Raw genomic sequence first — 11360 nt, 5'->3', positions numbered from 1 at the left:
AGGATAGGATAGGACAGAGGATAGGATAGGGGATTTGATAGGATATAGGATAGGATACACGATAGGATAGGATAGAGGATAGGATAGGATAGAGGATAGGATAGGATAGAGGATAGGATAGGATAGAGGATAGGATAGGATAGAGGATAGGATAGGATAGAGGATAGGATAGGATAGAGGATAGGATAGGATAGAGGATAGGATAGGATAGAGGATAGGATAGGATAGAGGATAGGATAGGATAGAGGATAGGATAGGATAGAGGATAGGATAGGATAGAGGATAGGATAGGATAGAGGATAGGATAGGATAGAGGATAGGATAGGGGATTTGATAGGATAGAGAATAGGATACACGATAGGATAGGATAGAGGATAGGATAGGACAGAGGATTGGATAGGATAGAGGATAGAGTATAGGATAGGATACAGGCAAGGATTGGATTGAGGATAGGATTGGATAGAGGATAGGATAGGTGATTGGATTGGATAGGATAGAGGATAGGCTAGGATAAAGGATAGGATAGAGGATAGGATAGGATAGAGGATAGGATAGGATAGAGGATTGGATAGGATAGAGGAGAGTATAGGATAGAGGACTTGATAGGATAGAGGATAGGATAGGATAGAGGATAGGATTGGGTAGAGGATAGGATAGACGATAGGATAGGATAGAGGATAGGATAGGATTAGAGGATAGGATAGGACAGAGGATAGGATAGACGATAGGATAGGATAGAGGATGCGATAGGATAGAGGAGAGGATAGGATAGAGGATAGGATAGACGATAGGATAGGATAGAGGATAGGATAGGATTAGAGGATAGGATAGGACAGAGGATAGGATAGGATAGGGGATAGGATAGGATAGAGGATAATACAGGATAGACGATAGGATAGGATAGAGGATAGGATAGGATAGAGGATTGGATAGAGGATAGGATAGGATAGAGGATAGGATAGGGGATTTGATAGGATAGAGGATAGGATAGGATAGAGGATAGGATAGACGATAGGATAGGATAGAGGATGCGATAGGATAGAGGATAGGATAGGATAGAGGATAGGATAGACGATAGGATAGGATAGAGGATAGGATAGGATTAGAGGATAGGATAGGACAGAGGATAGGATAGGGGATTTGATAGGATAGAGGATAGGATAGGATAGAGGATAGGATAGAGGATAGGATAGGATAGACTATAGGATAGGATAGACGATAGGATAGGATAGAGGATAGGATAGGATAGAGGAAAGGATAGGATAGAGGATAGGATAGGATAGAGGACAGGATAGGATAGAGGATAGGATAGGATAGATGTTTGGATAGGATACAGGAAAGGATATGATTGAGGATAGATGATAGGATAGGACAGAAAATTGGATAGGATACAGGATAGGATACGGTACAGGATAGGATAGGGGATTTGATAGGATAGAGGATAGGATAGGATAGAGAATAGGATAGGATAGAGGATAGGATAGAGGATAGGACAGGATTGACGATAGGATAGGATAGAGGATAGGATAGGATAGAGGATAGGGTAGGATAGAGGATAGGATAGACGATAGGATAGGATAGAGGATAGGATAGACGATAGGATAGGATAGAGGATAGGATAGGATAGAGGATAGGACAGGATTGACGATAGGATAGGATAGAGGATAGGATAGGATAGAGGATAGAATAGGATAGAGGATTGGATAGGATAGAGGAGAGGATAGGATAGAGGATTTGATAGGATAGAGGATAGGATAGGATAGAGGATAGGATTGGATAGAGGATAGGATATGATAGAGGATAGGATAGGATAGAGGATAGGATAGGACAGAGGATAGGATAGGGGATATGATAGGATAGAGGATAGAATAGGATAGAGGATAGGATACACGATAGGATAGGATAGAGGATAGGATAGGATAGAGGATAGGATAGGATAGAGGATAGGATAGGATAGAGGATAGGATAGGATAGAGGATAGGATAGGATAGAGGATAGGATAGGATAGAGGATAGGATAGGATAGAGGATAGGATAGGATAGAGGATAGGATAGGATAGAGGATAGGATAGGATAGAGGATAGGATAGGATAGAGGATAGGATAGGATAGAGGATAGGATAGGGGATTTGATAGGATAGAGGAGAGGAGATGATAGAGGATTTGATAGGATAGAGGATAGGATAGGATAGAGGATAGGATTGGATAGAGGATAGGATAGGATAGAGGATAGGATAGGATAGAGGATAGGATAGGACAGAGGATAGGATAGGGGATTTGATAGGATAGAGGATAGGATAGGATAGAGGATAGGATAGGATAGAGGATAGGATAGGATAGAGGATAGGATAGGATAGAGGATAGGATAGGCGATTTGATAGGATAGAGGATAGGATACACGATAGGATAGGATAGAGGATAGGATAGGACAGAGGATTGGATAGGATAGAGGATAGAGGATAGGATAGGATACAGGAAAGGATAGGATTGAGGATAGGATTGGATAGAGGATAGGATAGGGGATTGGATTGGATAGGATAGAGGATAGGCTAGGATAAAGGATAGGATAGAGGATAGGATAGGATAGTGGATAGGATAGGATAGAGGATTTGATAGGATAGAGGATAGGATAGGATAGAGGAGAGGATAGGATAGAGGATTTGATAGGATAGAGGATAGGATTGGATAGAGGATAGGATAGGGGATTGGATAGGATTGGATAGAGGATAGGCTAGGATAGAGGATAGGATAGAGGATAGGATAGAGGATAGGATAGAGGATAGGATAGAGGATAGGATAGGATAGAGGATAATACACGATAGACGATAGGATAGGATAGAGGATAGGATAGGATAGAGGATTGGATAGAGGATAGGATAGGATAGGGGATTTGATAGGATAATGGATAGGATAGGATACAGGATAGGATAGACGATAGGATAGGATAGAGGATAGGATAGGATAGAGGATAGGATATGATAGAGGATAGGATAGGATAGAGGATAGGATAGGATACAGGAGAGGATAGGATAGAGGATAGGATAGGATAGAGGATAGGGTAGGATAGAGGATAGGATAGACGATAGGATAGGATAGAGGATAGGATAGACGATAGGATAGGATAGAGGATAGGATAGGATAGAGGATAGGACAGGATTGACGATAGGATAGGATAGAGGATAGGATAGGATAGAGGATAGAATAGGATAGAGGATTGGATAGGATAGAGGAGAGGATAGGATAGAGGATTTGATAGGATAGAGGATAGGATAGGATAGAGGATAGGATTGGATAGAGGATAGGATATGATAGAGGATAGGATAGGATAGAGGATAGGATAGGACAGAGGATAGGATAGGGGATATGATAGGATAGAGGATAGAATAGGATAGAGGATAGGATACACGATAGGATAGGATAGAGGATAGGATAGGATAGAGGATAGGATAGGATAGAGGATAGGATAGGATAGAGGATAGGATAGGATAGAGGATAGGATAGGATAGAGGATAGGATAGGATAGAGGATAGGATAGGATAGAGGATAGGATAGGATAGAGGATAGGATAGGATAGAGGATAGGATAGGATAGAGGATAGGATAGGATAGAGGATAGGATAGGATAGAGGATAGGATAGGATAGAGGATAGGATAGGATAGAGGATAGGATAGGATAGAGGATAGGATAGGATAGAGGATAGGATAGGATAGAGGATAGGATAGGATAGAGGATAGGATAGGATAGAGGATAGGATAGGATAGAGGATAGGATAGGATAGAGGATAGGATAGGGGATTTGATAGGATAGAGAATAGGATACACGATAGGATAGGATAGAGGATAGGATAGGACAGAGGATTGGATAGGATAGAGGATAGAGTATAGGATAGGATACAGGCAAGGATTGGATTGAGGATAGGATTGGATAGAGGATAGGATAGGGGATTGGATTGGATAGGATAGAGGATAGGCTAGGATAAAGGATAGGATAGAGGATAGGATAGGATAGAGGATAGGATAGGATAGAGGATTGGATAGGATAGAGGAGAGTATAGGATAGAGGATAGGATAGGATAGAGGATAGGATTGGGTAGAGGATAGGATAGACGATAGGATAGGATAGAGGATAGGATAGGGGATTTGATAGGATAGAGGATAGGATAGGATAGAAGATAGGATAGGATAGAGGATAGGATAGGATAGAGGATAGGATAGGATAGAGGAGAGGATAGGATAGACGATAGGTTAGGATAGAGGATAGGATAGGATAGAGGAAAGGATAGGATAGAGGATAGGATATGATAGAAGATAGGATAGGATAGAGGATAGGATAGGATAGGATAGGATAGAGGATAGGATAGGGGATTTGATAGGATAGGGGATAGGATAGGATAGAAGATAGGATAGGATAGAGGATAGGATAGGATAGAGGATAGGATAGGACAGAGGATAGGATAGGGGATTTGATAGGATATAGGATAGGATACACGATAGGATAGGATAGAGGATAGGATAGGATAGAGGATAGGATAGGATAGAGGATAGGATAGGATAGAGGATAGGATAGGATAGAGGATAGGATAGGATAGAGGATAGGATAGGATAGAGGATAGGATAGGATAGAGGATAGGATAGGATAGAGGATAGGATAGGATAGAGGATAGGATAGGATAGAGGATAGGATAGGATAGAGGATAGGATAGGATAGAGGATAGGATAGGATAGAGGATAGGATAGGATAGAGGATAGGATAGGATAGAGGATAGGATAGGATAGAGGATAGGATAGGATAGAGGATAGGATAGGGGATTTGATAGGATAGAGAATAGGATACACGATAGGATAGGATAGAGGATAGGATAGGACAGAGGATTGGATAGGATAGAGGATAGAGTATAGGATAGGATACAGGCAAGGATTGGATTGAGGATAGGATTGGATAGAGGATAGGATAGGGGATTGGATTGGATAGGATAGAGGATAGGCTAGGATAAAGGATAGGATAGAGGATAGGATAGGATAGAGGATAGGATAGGATAGAGGATTGGATAGGATAGAGGAGAGTATAGGATAGAGGACTTGATAGGATAGAGGATAGGATAGGATAGAGGATAGGATTGGGTAGAGGATAGGATAGACGATAGGATAGGATAGAGGATAGGATAGGATTAGAGGATAGGATAGGACAGAGGATAGGATAGACGATAGGATAGGATAGAGGATGCGATAGGATAGAGGAGAGGATAGGATAGAGGATAGGATAGACGATAGGATAGGATAGAGGATAGGATAGGATTAGAGGATAGGATAGGACAGAGGATAGGATAGGATAGGGGATAGGATAGGATAGAGGATAATACAGGATAGACGATAGGATAGGATAGAGGATAGGATAGGATAGAGGATTGGATAGAGGATAGGATAGGATAGAGGATAGGATAGGGGATTTGATAGGATAGAGGATAGGATAGGATAGAGGATAGGATAGACGATAGGATAGGATAGAGGATGCGATAGGATAGAGGATAGGATAGGATAGAGGATAGGATAGACGATAGGATAGGATAGAGGATAGGATAGGATTAGAGGATAGGATAGGACAGAGGATAGGATAGGGGATTTGATAGGATAGAGGATAGGATAGGATAGAGGATAGGATAGACGATAGGATAGGATAGAGGATACGATAGGATAGAAGATAGGATAGGATAGAGGATAGGATAGGATAGAGGATAGGATGGGATAGAGGATAGGATAGGATAGAGGACAGGATAGGATACAGGAATTGATAGGATACAGGAAAGGATAGGATTGAGGATAGACGATAGGATAGGATAGAGGATAGGATAGGGGATCGGATAGGATAGAAGATAGGATAGGATAGAGGATAGGATAGGATAGAGGATAGGATAGAGGATAGGATGGGATAGAGGATAGGATAGGATAGAGGACAGGATAGGATAGGATAGAGGACAGGATAGGATAGAGGAATGGATAGGATACAGGAAAGGATAGGATTGAGGATAGATGATAGGATAGGATAGAGGATTGGATAGGATAGAGGATAGGATAGGATAGACTATAGGATAGGATAGACGATAGGATAGGATAGAGGATAGGATAGGATAGAGGAAAGGATAGGATAGAGGATAGGATAGGATAGAGGACAGGATAGGATAGAGGATAGGATAGGATAGATGTTTGGATAGGATACAGGAAAGGATAGGATTGAGGATAGATGATAGGATAGGACAGAAAATTGGATAGGATACAGGATAGGATACGGTACAGGATAGGATAGGGGATTTGATAGGATAGAGGATAGGATAGGATAGAGAATAGGATAGGATAGAGGATAGGATAGAGGATAGGACAGGATTGACGATAGGATAGGATAGAGGATAGGATAGGATAGAGGATAGGATAGGTTAGAGGATTGGATAGGATAGAGGAGAGGAGAGGATAGAGGATTTGATAGGATAGAGGATAGGATAGGATAGAGGATAGGATTGGATAGAGGATAGGATAGGATAGAGGATAGGATAGGATAGAGGATAGGATAGGACAGAGGATAGGATAGGGGATTTGATAGGATAGAGGATAGGATTGGATAGAGGATAGGATAGGATAGAGGATAGGATAGGATAGAGGATAGGATAGGACAGAGGATAGGATAGGGGATTTGATAGGATAGAGGATAGGATAGGATAGAGGATAGGATACACGATAGGATAGGATAGAGGATAGGATAGGATAGAGGATAGGATTGGATAGAGGATAGGATAGGATAGAGGATAGGATAGGATAGAGGATAGGATAGGATAGAGGATAGGATAGGATAGAGGATAGGATAGGATAGAGGATAGGATAGACGATAGGATAGGATAGAGGATAGGATAGACGATAGAATAGGATAGAGGATAGGATAGGATAGAGGATAGGATAGACGATAGGATAGGATAGAGGATAGGATAGGATAGAGGATAGGATAGGATAGAGGATAGGATAGGATAGAGGATAGGATAGGATAGAGGATAGGATAGGCGATTTGATAGGATAGAGGATAGGATACACGATAGGATAGGATAGAGGATAGGATAGGACAGAGGATTGGATAGGATAGAGGATAGAGGATAGGATAGGATACAGGAAAGGATAGGATTGAGGATAGGATTGGATAGAGGATAGGATAGGGGATTGGATTGGATAGGATAGAGGATAGGCTAGGATAAAGGATAGGATAGAGGATAGGATAGGATAGTGGATAGGATAGGATAGAGGATTTGATAGGATAGAGGATAGGATAGGATAGAGGAGAGGATAGGATAGAGGATTTGATAGGATAGAGGATAGGATTGGATAGAGGATAGGATAGGGGATTGGATAGGATTGGATAGAGGATAGGCTAGGATAGAGGATAGGATAGAGGATAGGATAGAGGATAGGATAGAGGATAGGATAGAGGATAGGATAGGATAGAGGATAATACACGATAGACGATAGGATAGGATAGAGGATAGGATAGGATAGAGGATTGGATAGAGGATAGGATAGGATAGGGGATTTGATAGGATAATGGATAGGATAGGATACAGGATAGGATAGACGATAGGATAGGATAGAGGATAGGATAGGATAGAGGATAGGATATGATAGAGGATAGGATAGGATAGAGGATAGGATAGGATAGAGGATAGAATAGGATAGAGGATTGGATAGGATAGAGGAGAGGATAGGATAGAGGATTTGATAGGATAGAGGATAGGATAGGATAGAGGATAGGATTGGATAGAGGATAGGATATGATAGAGGATAGGATAGGATAGAGGATAGGATAGGACAGAGGATAGGATAGGGGATATGATAGGATAGAGGATAGAATAGGATAGAGGATAGGATACACGATAGGATAGGATAGAGGATAGGATAGGATAGAGGATAGGATAGGATAGAGGATAGGATAGGATAGAGGATAGGGTAGGATAGAGGATAGGATAGGATAGAGGATAGGATAGGATAGAGGATAGGATAGGATAGAGGATAGGATAGGATAGAGGATAGGATAGGATAGAGGATAGGATAGGATAGAGGATAGGATAGGATAGAGGATAGGATAGGATAGAGGATAGGATAGGATAGAGGATAGGATAGGATAGAGGATAGGATAGGATAGAGGATAGGATAGGATAGAGGATAGGATAGGATAGAGGATAGGATAGGATAGAGGATAGGATAGGATAGAGGATAGGATAGGATAGAGGATAGGATAGGATAGAGGATAGGATAGGGGATTTGATAGGATAGAGAATAGGATACACGATAGGATAGGATAGAGGATAGGATAGGACAGAGGATTGGATAGGATAGAGGATAGAGTATAGGATAGGATACAGGCAAGGATTGGATTGAGGATAGGATTGGATAGAGGATAGGATAGGGGATTGGATTGGATAGGATAGAGGATAGGCTAGGATAAAGGATAGGATAGAGGATAGGATGGGATAGAGGATAGGATAGGATAGAGGACAGGATAGGATAGGATAGAGGACAGGATAGGATAGAGGAATGGATAGGATACAGGAAAGGATAGGATTGAGGATAGATGATAGGATAGGATAGAGGATAGGATAGGATAGAGGATAGGATAGGATAGAGGATAGGATAGGATAGAGGATAGGATAGGATAGAGGATAGGATAGGATAGAGGATAGGATAGGATAGAGGATAGGATAGGATAGAGGATAGGATATGATAGAGGATAGGATAGGATAGAGGATAGGAAAGGACAGAGGATAGGATAGGGGATTTGATAGGATAGAGGATAGGATAGGATAGAGAATAGGATAGGATAGAGGATAGGATAGAGGATAGGACAGGATTGACGATAGGATAGGATAGAGGATAGGATAGGATAGAGGATAGGATAGGTTAGAGGATTGGATAGGATAGAGGAGAGGAGAGGATAGAGGATTTGATAGGATAGAGGATAGGATAGGATAGAGGATAGGATTGGATAGAGGATAGGATAGGATAGAGGATAGGATAGGATAGAGGATAGGATAGGACAGAGGATAGGATAGGGGATTTGATAGGATAGAGGATAGGATAGGATAGAGGATAGGATACACGATAGGATAGGATAGAGGATAGGATAGGATAGAGGATAGGATTGGATAGAGGATAGGATAGGATAGAGGATAGGATAGGATAGAGGATAGGATAGGATAGAGGATAGGATAGGATAGAGGATAGGATAGGATAGAGGATAGGATAGACGATAGGATAGGATAGAGGATAGGATAGACGATAGAATAGGATAGAGGATAGGATAGGATAGAGGATAGGATAGACGATAGGATAGGATAGAGGATAGGATAGGATAGAGGATAGGATAGGATAGAGGATAGGATAGGATAGAGGATAGGATAGGATAGAGGATAGGATAGGATAGAGGATAGGATAGGCGATTTGATAGGATAGAGGATAGGATACACGATAGGATAGGATAGAGGATAGGATAGGACAGAGGATTGGATAGGATAGAGGATAGAGGATAGGATAGGATACAGGAAAGGATAGGATTGAGGATAGGATTGGATAGAGGATAGGATAGGGGATTGGATTGGATAGGATAGAGGATAGGCTAGGATAAAGGATAGGATAGAGGATAGGATAGGATAGTGGATAGGATAGGATAGAGGATTTGATAGGATAGAGGATAGGATAGGATAGAGGAGAGGATAGGATAGAGGATTTGATAGGATAGAGGATAGGATTGGATAGAGGATAGGATAGGGGATTGGATAGGATTGGATAGAGGATAGGCTAGGATAGAGGATAGGATAGAGGATAGGATAGAGGATAGGATAGAGGATAGGATAGAGGATAGGATAGGATAGAGGATAATACACGATAGACGATAGGATAGGATAGAGGATAGGATAGGATAGAGGATTGGATAGAGGATAGGATAGGATAGGGGATTTGATAGGATAATGGATAGGATAGGATACAGGATAGGATAGACGATAGGATAGGATAGAGGATAGGATAGGATAGAGGATAGGATATGATAGAGGATAGGATAGGATAGAGGATAGGATAGGATACAGGAGAGGATAGGATAGAGGATAGGATAGGATAGAGGATAGGGTAGGATAGAGGATAGGATAGACGATAGGATAGGATAGAGGATAGGATAGACGATAGGATAGGATAGAGGATAGGATAGGATAGAGGATAGGACAGGATTGACGATAGGATAGGATAGAGGATAGGATAGGATAGAGGATAGATTAGGATAGAGGATTGGATAGGATAGAGGAGAGGATAGGATAGAGGATTTGATAGGATAGAGGATAGGATAGGATAGAGGATAGGATTGGATAGAGGATAGGATATGATAGAGGATAGGATAGGATAGAGGATAGGATAGGACAGAGGATAGGATAGGGGATATGATAGGATAGAGGATAGAATAGGATAGAGGATAGGATACACGATAGGATAGGATAGAGGATAGGATAGGATAGAGGATAGGATAGGATAGAGGATAGGATAGGATAGAGGATAGGATAGGATAGAGGATAGGATAGGATAGAGGATAGGATAGGATAGAGGATAGGATAGGATAGAGGATAGGATAGGATAGAGGATAGGATAGGATAGAGGATAGGATAGGATAGAGGATAGGATAGGATAGAGGATAGGATAGGATAGAGGATAGGATAGGATAGAGGATAGGATAGGATAGAGGATAGGATAGGATAGAGGATAGGATAGGATAGAGGATAGGATAGGATAGAGGATAGGATAGGATAGAGGATAGGATAGGATAGAGGATAGGATAGGACAGAGGATTGGATAGGATAGAGGATAGAGTATAGGATAGGATACAGGCAAGGATTGGATTGAGGATAGGATTGGATAGAGGATAGGATAGGGGATTGGATTGGATAGGATAGAGGATAGGCTAGGATAAAGGATAGGATAGAGGATAGGATAGGATAGAGGATAGGATAGGATAGAGGATAGGATAGGATAGAGGATAGGATAGGATAGAGGATAGGATAGGATAGAGGATAGGATAGGACAGAGGATTGGATAGGATAGAGGATAGAGTATAGGATAGGATACAGGCAAGGATTGGATTGAGGATAGGATTGGATAGAGGATAGGATAGGGGATTGGATTGGATAGGATAGAGGATAGGCTAGGATAAAGGATAGGATAGAGGATAGGATAGGATAGAGGATAGGATAGGATAGAGGATTGGATAGGATAGAGGAGAGTATAGGATAGAGGATAGGATAGGATAGAGGATAGGATTGGGTAGAGGATAGGATAGACGATAGGATAGGATA

This window comes from Halictus rubicundus, unplaced genomic scaffold (assembly GCF_050948215.1).
Source record: "Halictus rubicundus isolate RS-2024b unplaced genomic scaffold, iyHalRubi1_principal scaffold0393, whole genome shotgun sequence".
NCBI classification, from domain to species: Eukaryota; Metazoa; Arthropoda; class Insecta; order Hymenoptera; family Halictidae; genus Halictus; species Halictus rubicundus.
This window is presented reverse-complemented; position numbering follows the sequence as displayed.